Source organism: Mesocricetus auratus, unplaced genomic scaffold (genome assembly GCF_017639785.1).
Source record: "Mesocricetus auratus isolate SY011 unplaced genomic scaffold, BCM_Maur_2.0 Super-Scaffold_100025, whole genome shotgun sequence".
NCBI classification, from domain to species: domain Eukaryota; kingdom Metazoa; phylum Chordata; class Mammalia; order Rodentia; family Cricetidae; genus Mesocricetus; species Mesocricetus auratus.
The window spans coordinates 1,467,776-1,480,496 of NW_024429206.1; the positions used below are offsets into that span (position 1 = coordinate 1,467,776).

Below are 12,721 nucleotides of genomic sequence, written 5' to 3' on the forward strand. Positions count from 1 at the left end.
CCGCTTACTTCAGGTCTTTCAACCTATGAGATGCAATACATTAAGAACTACAAAAGGAGCAGCTGCCCCCTTCTACTCCATCACGTTGAGCCACGTCCGGCCCTGGCCTTGGGCTTCCTCTGCTGCCCCTGGCCTCCAGCCTCCTGCCTCCGACCATGGGTCCAACGCAAAGTGAGCGAGCTACGGGCCTTCCTGAAGATGTGTACGCAGGATCTGAGCGTCCTGCACACCTAGGAAGTGCGTTTTTTGAGAGTGGGTGGAGGGCATAGTGGGTAAAGTACAACCTGCTTCTCATAAAGTTAATTCAGAAGACAAAGTCAAGGAAGAAAAAAGAGAGGATAAGACACAGGAAAACATAAAGACAGATGAACCATCAAGTGAGGAGAGTGGTGTAGAAATTGACAATGATGGTGTTATTGAGCCAGACGCTGGTGCCCCTCAAGAAATGGGAGACGAAATGCAGAGATAACTGAGGAGATGATGGATCAGACAAATGAAAAGAATGGGCCTGCCATTGACGCCCTAAATGATGGTGAGCTGCAGAAAGCCATTGACTTGTTCACTGACGCCGTCAAGCTAAATCCTCGATTGGCTATTCTGTATGCCAAGAGAGCCAGTGTTTTCGTCAGATTACAGAAGCCAAATGCTGACATTCGAGACTGTGACAGAGCCATTGAAGTAAACCCAGACTCAGCTCAGCCATACAAGGGGCGAGGGAAAACACACAGACTCCTGGGTCACTGGGAAGAAGCAGCTCGTGATCTTGCCCTTGCCGGTAAACCGGATTATGACGAGGATGCCAGTGCAATGCAGAAAGAAGTTCAGCCTCGGGCACAAAAAATTGCTGATCATCGGAGAAAGTATGAGCGTAAACGTGAAGAGCGAGAGATAAAAGAAATAGAAAGGGTGAGGAAGGCTCGAGAGGAGCAAGAGAGAGCCCAAAGGGAAGAAGAAGCCAGAAGCCAGTTTGGAATTCAGTATGGCTCTTTTCCAGGTGGTTTTCCTGGGGGAATGCCTGGCATGGGAGGAGGCATACCTTGAATGGCAGGAATGCCTGGACTCAATGAAATCCTCAGTGACCGAGAGGTTCTTGCAGCCATGTAGGATCCAAAAGTCATGGTGGCTTTCCAGGATGTGGCCCAGAACCCAGCAAATATGTCAAAATATCAGAGCAACCCAAAGGTTATGAATCTCATCAGTAAATTGTCAGCCAAGTTTGGTGGTCAAGCATAATATCATAACAATGCTGAATGAAGAGCAGCTTAGCTCACTTACTGGAAGTTGCAATAATACTAACCAGTGTACCTCTGATCTCATCTGGAGAGCTGGGGTGCTTCGAAGAGAATCCCTTTCTGCATCAAATGCGGCTGAAGCATTTTACCCTGGCTTGCTATTAGGGTCTTCATTCAGATAATATTTTCCTATTAGGAATTACAAACTTAAAACACTTTTCAACCTTAAACATATTTTTTTAAATATAGGGGGTGTTAATTCCTACATTTTCCTTACTAATCTTTTTGGAGTTTTCCTTTGATTTACTGGGCAAGGAAGGTGAATATGGTCGACTTACTGTTTTCATGAATGGAAATAAAGATTTGTTAGTGGGAAGCAAATAAAACCCATTTAAGTTGATTGAGTTGGATATATAGTTACTGAAGCATCTTGGTTTGTCTTTTCTTAGCATTTTATTTCAAAATTATCTATTTCAGTGATTTTATTGGGACCACCAGTATTAGGATCTGACCCATGGGACTGAAGTGTTGGACAGAGCAGCAGCAAGTCCAAGGTTTTGTTTGACCTTGTGCAAGCTGCATTTAAATCTTACACTGTGCTACAGGGGCGATTTTTATTATTTTTTAAAGCATTACAGTGCTTAGTTCTGCAATTGTTTACTGTTTGAAGTAAATGTTCCATGTCATTCCTGTATAGAGGAAAAATGCTTTCTATGTTTATGAAATATTACCTTTCCTATTAGAAATATCTGTCTGCCTGTCCTCCTCTTAATCTTCTTGAACTAAAGATAGTGACTTTTCCCTAACATCCTCATTTCTATCATTCACAACATAATTGTGGAAGCATATTTATTGCCAGTTTAATTTCATATGGAGCACATAGAGTAATTGTAGGGCCATACCTGTAATAGCTGTGGTGTCTTACTTGGCTATGGGGTTGCTTGATTAAATATTAAACTTTTACACTTGTGAACTCCTATTATATCAGAAGTCATCGGAAAAAAGAATTCCCTTTGGTTTTAGGTACGCTTATGGAATTGAGAAACAATTTAGATTTTAGAGTTCATGTTGAAGTATACATATTTTTATTTTGAAGAATTTGTTTACATATGATGAAAGATTCATTTGTCCTATTTAGCTCTTAAACACTTCGATGTAGTTAATGCTGGTTTTCTCTCATTCCTTCTGCTGCAAGAATAAAGAAAACGATAAATCCCGAGTGCATATTTAAATCAGCATATATCTGAAATCATATGCTCATGTGGATGTAGCTGCTTCATACAGCAGACACTGATGCATCTTGTTACATGTTAGAAAGAGCTGTATTGGAGCAGAGCACGCGTGTAAGTCTTTGACAAACATCACATATTCTTAAATTTGAACTTCGCACAGTGTTCTTTTTATCCAAGTGTGTTCTCCTTTGGTAGTTTCCATGGTGTGCTTCTCTTGGACTCTAGCTATATATGCCCTAATTATATTCTAATATCGCAAATATTACCATAAATGGGTGAAATTGCTCTTCTGAAAAATGTCCTTTGCTTTTAGACTTCTGAGTTCCACAGGGAAAAAACAAATACAGTCTTCTTTTTTTTTCATAAAGACTCAGTATCATTTCTACACCAGAAATTATGGTTTTTTTGTCTTCACTAAAGAAACTATAAGGAAAATACTATAATAAGGTAAAAGGGTTTTCTGCTTAAAGATATGTGGTTAATATCCTAAAATGATAAAATAAAATATGGTTTCAAACTGAAAAAAACTACAAGAGATAAGGGGAGAAGACCTTTATGCAGGGTTGGTTGTTATACACACCTTCAATCCCAGAATTTAGCAGGCAGAGGCATGAGGAGCATTGTCCCGCGCTACCGTCTCGCCAGCAAGAACGACGCAGAACACTCGGATCCTTCTGCAGTAAAGCTTTAATGCATCTTGAGAGATAGATGATCAGCTTCTTAGAGGGAGACCCCAAGCTAAGAAACCCAGCCCCTTATATAAGCCTAGGAGCTCCGAGTGAGACGTGTAGAGCCGGGATTGGTGGTTTGCACATCACCCCAGATGACGCCACGGGAGAGGCACAGCTTAAACGGTTAACTCCAACTGACAGCAGATGTCAGCGCCATCTTCTAACGGTTAACTCCAACTGACAGCAGATGAGAGCGCCATCTTCTAACGGCAATAGCGATAGCGAGGGCGGCTCCTCACAGAGCATGAGTTGAAGGTCAGCCTAGTCTACAAAGCAAGTTCCAGGACAACCAAGACTACACAGAGAAATCCTGACTTGACTACAATACATAACTGAATGAATGAATAAATGTATAAATAAATAAATAAACTTTAATTATGGAAGGCTCCTATTTGTTATGTGTGATACTGTTACCCAAACCTGAGCAAGCACATCATTTCTTCAGCTTTAGATACTATTTGAATGCATTGAAAACATAGTCTGAAAGAACTAAACAAGACAGAAGATTGGGGGGGATAATTTAATTATTGGAAATGGGTCAACAAGACCAACCATGAAAAAGGTTATTCAGAGTTGATACACTGTACAATTCTGTGTTAAAGAAATAAAATCCTTCAAATTCTGTAGAATTCTGGGCCTTGGGTGTGTTAGGAGTCAGAGGATCCTAGAGACATTGCCATATATAAACTTAAATATTCAGAAAGTTTTGTTAAAAATACTATATGAAATGTAAGATAATAAAACACACTTCTCATTAGTGCATCTAAGCATCATATTTCTCCTTATACCATCTGAAGTAGTAAAGTAAGTACAATATTGGCAACTTATGGATAAGGGTGGATTATTCTTTAGGATAAACATTACAATCCACCTGAAATTCCAAACTTATAAATGCTGAGAAAAAATGCACATTGCAGTACCAAAGAAAAAATAATACAGCACTTTTAAATTGATGCTTAAATAACTTATTTCCACATGATTGGTTGAATTTACTTTGGTCTTCTCCATAAAACATGGTGGTGGTGGATATAATGGGTCACTTCTCCATGAGTCAGTGATGTTCACATAACGTCATCATATCCCAGAGGAAAGGATTCCGCCTTTGTTTTAGCATATTTTATGAAAATTTCATGTATGCATTTCACAGTCATGTAAAGTTATGCAATTTTAATCAAGTTTATTAAAGTACCTTTACAGTATCCTTCATACATAATCTGTAAGTGTTTCAGTAAATTTGAAGTTTCTATAGATTATTTGATAACAATTACAAACTCTGATTTCTTTTTTAGTATTTGTGCAGTTAAGTATTAAACATCATAGAACAATCTCTACACCTTCATTTTTGTCTTACTAGGCTTCTACTGTTGTGATAAAACACTATGACCAAAACCAACTTGGGGATTAAAAGCTTTATTGTGGCTTAGAGTTGCAGTCCAGCAGGAAGAGAATTTAAGGCAGGAACTCAAAGGCACATGAACACTTCTACACACACACACACACACACACACACACACACACACACACACACACACACGGAAGGCATCAGATGTGTTGGGCACAATCTAAAAAGGAAACACTGTTTCTTAGTGGAGATAAAGTAGAAACATAGAGGGTAGAAATGTGCCTCCAGGAGATTCCAAGAATTACTCGCTTTCAGGAATTCTCATTTCATTTGTTTGTTTGTTTTTCGAGACAGAGTTTCTCTGTGTAGCTATGGAGCCTATTGTGGGACTCTTTCTGTAGACCAGACTGACCACAAACTCACAGAGATCCACCTGTCTCTCCCTCCCGAGTGCCAACACCTGGCAGGAATTTTCATTTCTGATATGTCCTCCAACTCATTCCATTTATCTGACAGCTTATTGGATGGCAGATGCTTTCTTAGTGTTAGTGTTACTAGTTTTATTATTATTTGATTACATCAGTAGATACAAATGAAAAAATAGGAGATATTTCATTTTTCAGAAAATGTTACCTTTACTCCACTTATGTAAAATTTTCTATTCTAAATCTTATTCTTTAAAAATATGGCCACATCCCAGGCAGTGGTGGAGCACATCTTTAATCCCAGAACTTGGGAGACAGAGGCAGGAAGATCTCTGTGAGTTTGAAGCCAGCATACTCTACAGATCAAGTTCCAGTACAACCAGGGTTTTCACACAGAAAAACACCATCTCAAAAAAAAAACAAAAACAAAAACAGCCGGGCGGTGGTGGCACACGCCTTTAATCCCAGCACTCGGGAGGCAGAGGTAGGCGGATCTCTGTGAGTTCGAGGCTGGGCTGGACCGATAGCCTCCAAAACAATACAGAGAAACCCTGTCTCAAAAAACAAAAACAAAAAATCCATACCCTAAAACCAAAATGTAGCAATATACAGAATTTTTTTCTTTATGTCTGTCTAGATATATAGTTTATATATTGACTTATCAAACATCTTTCCCATCAATCATGATCAACAAGGAGAATACAAATCATCAATCCTGTTGGTTAACATTTTCACCAGTGGAGAGTGAATTCATATAATAATTTAATAATTAAGTATAAAATAGATGTCTTTTATGTGTTTACTAGTATCACCCAAATAACCAGACTCTGTTGCAAAGTTCCTTTTAAACACATTGCTATTTTAATTCTTTTTCTCTGATCGTACTCAGTAGGATGTATATTAAAAGTTGCATGCACCTTTTCTGCACCATTTACAATATCACCCAATTTCCTCAATATCAAACAAAGTGATGATTTTTCTACAAAATACACTAGGTAGGACAAGATGTTTCAATTTTCTGAGACAGGGTTTCTCTGTATAGTTTTGGAGCCTGACCTAGAACTCACTTTGTAGACCAGGCTGGCCTCAAACACACAGAGAACCATCTGCCTCTGCCTCCAGAGGGCTGGGATTGAAGGTGTGTACCACCCCTTCCAGCTGCAATTTTTAATACTTAGCTGTTTCTATTCGTATTTTAGAGATAGGAGTCCAACTAATGTAATTTTCAAGCCAAATGCAATGTGTAATATGTACTAAAGTTTATCTTTCCAAGAATATGATAGTAAAAGAGTGTTCTCTAAGATTAGTCATAAAAGTAACCCAAAATTATTCCTCCTAAATGACATAGTAACAGCACAGCTGCAGAACATATGAACTCAGAACAAGAGGAACTAATAATCTTGGCTATAGTCTCGTATGTTTGAGGAGTCGGTGTCTATAGGAACTTTGGAGGTTATAATTGTTGTGATTCCCGAATTCTCAGCCTCATTGGACAAATATGCTCTTTACAAAGGATTAGAAAGTTATTTTTCTTTGCCTTGCATGTTAATAGTTCATAGATTTTATGTAAATCTGTAAATAGTCGTATGACAATACTTCTAGTAAGAAAAAACACAGTCTACCAATTCCAGAGAGGGAGCCCATAACAGACAAAAGTATCTGTATCACACAAGTCTATGTGATGAAGAAATGAGTTGTATTGGAGTTTTACCTCTGCAGTATTACAGGAACACTGTGGGGGGTGGTGTTACTCGCAGGCACAGAAATGACTCAAGAACGCTCATATCACCAAAGCCCACTCTAGCACTGGCAACAGCTCACATATTCATTCTTAGCTCTGTGAACATATAGACAGATGCAAACACTACATTAATAAAAATAATAAATGACAATTTTAAAGATGACACTGTTCTCCATAGACCTATGTGTATGAATATATTGTACCTAGTAGGCATAGTGGTGACAATTGTGAGCACAAAGTCAAGAGTCTGGGGCAGGAGGACTGTGAGTTTGAGGTGAGCCCAGACTACACAGTGAGACCCTATCTCAACATACAAACAAATAATAAACCAAGAATTCTAAGCACATTGTATCCCTAACTATGTGCACACACATTGAATACTTGAGTTTGTGTGTATGGTATGTATGTTGTATGCAAAAAGTATGTGGATAGTTATGTGCATGCTTTTATGAGTATCCATATTGTATACATAATTTACACAAACATATCTAGCTGATATACATGCATATATATAAGTAGAATTATGAACTGTAATCCCAGCTCTCAGACACCAGGCAAGGAAGAAGCAGAGCTTTCCAAGGAGAGTGGCCAGCTTGCTGTGTCCGCTCTTGTCTGCTTGCCATGCTGAGTTCCTCTTATGTTTCATTGAAAGGCATCAGTTATTCACAACAGAGACATTATACTTGCCTTATTAGAAACTATGTAAAATCTAACTATCAAGTAGAAGAAACAAGAGAAATAAGATTTGCTTAATCATATAGAGATAAATATCAAAACCACTTTCTAGGCTTTTTTTCTCTTAGGGTTTTTGAGACAAGGTTTCTCTGTGTAACAGCCTGGCTGCCCTTGCACTCGCTTTGTAGACCAGGCTATCCTCGAACTCAGAGATCTACCTGCCTCTGCCTCTCAGGATTAAAGGCATGCACCACCGCTGCTCAGTCAAGGTTTTTTACTATGCCTACATATTATTCCACTATTTTAATATTAATCCTATTTTTAAAACCTTTTTATTACCTAAATAATACAGTCTTAAATATATTTAGGTCATGAGGAATCATTCTCCATAACTGTTATGGCCACTACCATCCCTATTTAAGACAGCTTCTGATTGACTACAAGTAGAGTTGTTAATTTCTAAATCTACTAGTTTATGTTTCTGTGTAGGCTTTGAGGGCACAGAGGTCACAAGAGTGAGCAGCATAGGAAGAAGATGGCTTGGGTTGACTGACTGCATGTGTCCTAAAAGCTCTAGCTAAATGGGTGAAAAGTCATGTCCAAGGAAACAGGAGGCAAAAAGGCAGAACACAAAGAGAAAGGTGTTCCAGACTGCATGCTGCTACTCATTGCTAAGCAAAAGATCAGCTCTCATCCACCGCATGACACACAGCTGTCGAATATTTCCACTTAGCAAGGTGAATTCATGGACCTCGGGCAGCAGTGACATCTGTGGAGATGACACAGATCTGAAAGTATTTGCAGCAAATACAGCTCAGTTTATACCTGAAACCCCTACAAGGCATTCTGCATCTGAGCTTTTTTATACAGAGACCTATGACAAAGGGTGTTCCAAAAATGCAATTCATTTTGAGTCCATTGTTCTCTGTAATTATTTTGGATAACTCCAAAGTATCCTTAGAAGGAAGACTAAAACACTTTTACAGTGACTCTAATAGGTGGTTTTGAAGAGGATAGCACTCTTTAAAAGGAACACATTTTATTATCATTTGGTCCACAGATAAGTTTTACAAGAAAAGTAGTAAATAGGGAGGAAAATACGTTTTCCTTCTACCTATCTTAGGTTCCTTGTTGGGGACTCCAGAGCACATGGAGATTAACAAAAGACAGGCATGAAGACTTACCTAGAATGAACTTTCACAGCACCACACCCTTCCAAAGGAAGGGAAGCCCCCAGCAAGTGCTCAGACCTGAGGATTTGTGCTAGAGTTGATGGAAAGTGGAACATTATGGGTTGTGTGACAAAATTTATGAGCCGAGCAGATGAATGGCAAATAGTGCTTGGGCTCCTGTCCCATGTGTGCCTTCATCAGTCTTCAGATTTGAGGTTGCTCCTCCCTCCATGGAGGGACACCTGGTGCTTCTGACCTACCTTTCCTCTTTAGCTGCTTGCTCTGACCTTGCTAACAAGTCCTTTCCTTCACTGGCACTGGAGCTGTATTGGGATTCCAGACTCTACTAAAGACTGCTGAGACATCCAGGCTCATGGACTGAGCAACTCCTGGGTTCTTGCACTTCACAATCACAGTCAGAAATACCATTTATGTACACAGAGAAATTCATTCTGTGATTCATTCTGTAAATTCTTTTACCTTATAGAGCCCTGACCAATACACCAAACATGCACAGAAGAACAGGGTATGCTGGTCTTCTCAATAACCTCATCTCCATTATAAATTGTAAGCATTTCCACAGATCTGATGGCATGGATAGGGATGGATTATGGCACTTGGGAGCCAAAGAATACGAGTGTTACAGCTCGGATGGAAAGGTATTCTGTCACTAAGGAGTCAAGGAATACCACAGGTCACAGTAAGCTTAGCAGCTTACAGCCTTGCTTTAGGGAAAGGCTTCTCTACTGTATCAGCTCTGCTCCCACAGGAGAGGGCTTTCCTGGCAAAGTTGTGACAGTTCAGCTCCAGTCCCATGGAGAGCCGAGTGTAACAACTTTGCTTGGCCAGGGAAGCTTTCCCCCAGCAAAAAGTGTTACCGCTCTGTCTTCTCTGCTCCCCCCAAAGAAGGTCTCACCCAAACCTCATAATCTATTGGAAGGGAAGAATCCAGGAGAGTGACTGCCCTCTTAGATACCAGGTGAATGTGAGTAACCTGGAAAACTCTATGCCTGCCCTCTAGTGGAGCCTACAAAACACTGCAGAGAAGGTTCTGTTTATTCCTACAGCTCAGACCCTGCATGGGAGTAATTTGTCAACTCCTAATCTGTTTATTACCAGAGAAATCTTCTCACAGGAAACTGATGAACACCACAGTAGTGTGCTGTGCTGCATGCTGATGTGCTGAAGGGTAGGAACTTATCTCTAAAGCTGATGTTCCTGAAGGAAAGTAAAGTGGTGGAGGACACACTGTCCTTCACAATTGACCTCCCCCTTCAAGGTTTGGGGATACCATGGGAGTATTTGTGGGGCGAACTAACCTAAGTAATGAGATACCCAGACCATTCTAGAGATCTCGGAAGGGAAGAAGGGGACATGATGCCCATAGGAGTAAGTATCAAGCATGTTGTTTTCTAGAGAGAAGTTCCTGTTGACTTAGCCAGAATGATAACTCTGAGTTATTATTTCCCTGGCTGTGCCTAGGGCCAAATGAACAGTAACCCAAAGAGGACAGAGATCCAGGTACAGGGGACCCTCTTGACTCCACCTGCTTCTTCGAGTCTGGGCTACTACCTCATCTGGGACACAGTGAAGTGATGTTGCATCTTTATTGCAAAGTCCTTTTGCTGGGTAACGAGTTCCTTCTGCTTCAGCAGGGACTGAAGATTTTCCTCCAGTCTTTGAGGTTCCTGTTCATTTCAAGATTGTATTCTTAGGACAGGGTTTTCTGCACCCATGTACACATGTGTGCATGCATTTGCCCACACATTTACAAACACACACACACACCTGAACACACACAGGTGTATGGATTCACACATACAAACACACTGCATTGTATCTGCACGTTTAGTTTCTAAATACACTAATATAAGAAGAGATCCCATGAGATACTATGGAGAAGAGAGTTAGCTCTCATCAGCCCTCATGCTCTACCCATATTCCAACCCAGAGGCAGGAAAACACAGGATGCTCTGAGCACAGGGGTGAGGTGATGTAGAGAGGCTTGTGTGCTTTTTGTAGGAAAAGGTGACCAGTCAAAGAAACATACCCTGAGCAGAACCAGAGAAGCACACTTTGGCCCTGCAACCAGAACCAAAGAAATGTACCCTGACCCTGAAACCAGTGCCAAAGGAACACACTTTGTCCCTGGAATCTGAGTCAATGAAAGAACTGCACCCTGGCCCTAAAATTGGAGCCAAAAGGCTAAAAGGGACCAGAGAAAGAAACACACTTTGGCTCTGAAACCAGAGTCAAATCTGACCCTAATCCTTTGCAGAAAGCTAACCAATCTATGAGCAGAGCTCTAGCCAATCTGAGCTCAGCACTAAAGTCTGAACAATCCCCACCCTGGAAGCCCTGTATAACCCCCGTGTCTGTTCAGCTTTTGTCTGGAGAAGGCCATGGTGAGGGACTCTGTCCCTTGAAGGGGTGGATCAGAAATGGAGTCATAAGCAGGTTTGTGGCCTTAGGCTCCTATGCCCTGAGCCTTTGGATGTGTGGTGTGTTCTTCCCTTCACCATTCCAGGTTTCCTGAGGGCTGGAGTAGGGACACTGCATTACCCACAGTGTCTGAGACCTGTAAGGCAGGCAGGGCACAGACTGACTACTGCACTCAAGGAGTTGAAACCCCAGCTTCATCTGGGAAGCTTCCCAGGCAAGTTCTGTGTCAATGACAGAGCCCTCTGGCCAGCAGAGGACACAACAGTGCTAGGCAACCCCAAGAGCGCCATTGGCCAATAGAGGGAAGGCTTCAATTTGTGCACATCTGGCCAGAGGGCTCTGTTCAGCAACCTGATTTTCCACAGCCACCCTGGCCTTGCCTCTCACTCTGCAACAACTGCCTTTGAAGTTGCCTGGTATCTGTCACGTGCTGTGTGACAATGATGTGCTTGGACAACCAGACCTCCCAGTGCCAACTGGATGTCACCTGCCTGGCCTACCTGAGCTGCATTTTGTTACTGCTGGACATGGCCTATGCTATGAAGCCACCGTGCACACTGGCAGCCAGTGGTTGACTCTGAGGCCATGCACTCAGAGTGATGCCCTGGTACCGGCTTCAGAGATGGCCTCTTTCCTAACCAGCAATGTGCTGTTGCTGTTGCTACTGTTGTTGCTGCTGCTGCTGATGCAGCACTATTTGAGTTCAAGCCCCTATGTGCTCATCCTGGTGGTTAGCACCCCCAACAGCTGTCCCTGCACAACACACAGTGTCTTCAGAACTTCTCTGCTAGAACTTTGACACCTTACTCTGTGTGACAATCCCAGGGGTGCTCAGTCACTGCCCACATCCTCCTGGTCTCTGTCTCCACAAAATGTCCCGTCCTGCCAAATGTGTGGCCAGTGGCAATGCCTGGGTGTCCCTGTGGCCTCTGTGACCCTCACTGCGGAATGGGCACTTCAGAAATGCCCACACAGCTGCCCTGGCAACCTGAGGCAGGGCTCCCCAGAGAGCTCAATGTCACAGGAATATATTGTCCTGACTTTTCAGTTGAGATTTGCATATTGAGAGTGATTTTGTAGAGGTGGAAACCTGAGATTGTCACCTCTGGGGACCTGGGAGCTGATGGACAGGACCCACAGAGTCATTCTTTTCTCTGAGATCATCAAACATCTGCCTGCAAGAAACATCCCCGCCACTGTAAGGCTAGGATGGCTGAGGCCACACAGTAAGCAGCTGCAGGGAGGCCTGGCAGTCCCTGACCTCGATGCTCAAAGGCTCCACAGGCTCCTTTGCAGCAGGAAGGCTCATGAGTCAATTGCATCAATCCAAACCTAGGGGAGCACCACAGTTGCTAAGAATCATTCCTACCCCATGTTGTTGTGACCTTTCCAATTCCATTCCCCTGCACTGCATCCCTGCCTCAGACGGTGTCTCACTATGTTGGTCTCATGACTCCCGGGCTCAGGACCCTCCAGCCTCAGCCTCCTCTATTGGACACTGTGGCTCAGTAGTCAAGCTGTCTCCACCTCCGTGTGCTGGAGTTACAGCTGGGAACCACTTTGAGCTGGGCATGGAACTCAAACATTTGTGCCTGCCAGGCAAGAACACTAACAGCTGAGCTACATGGCTATCCCATTTTAACTTCTCAAGACAGGGCCTTATGTAGTCCAGGGTAGCTTCAAGCTTCCCAGGACACTAAGGATTACCCAGAACTCTAGGTTTGAGACA

General features: G+C 42.1%; 1 pseudogene; it reads left to right on the forward strand.

The window, feature by feature from the left end:
* Positions 1 to 30: 30 nt before the first annotated feature.
* On the forward strand, positions 31 to 1,292 carry LOC121134050 (annotated as a pseudogene).
* Positions 1,293 to 12,721: the final 11,429 nt, after the last annotated feature.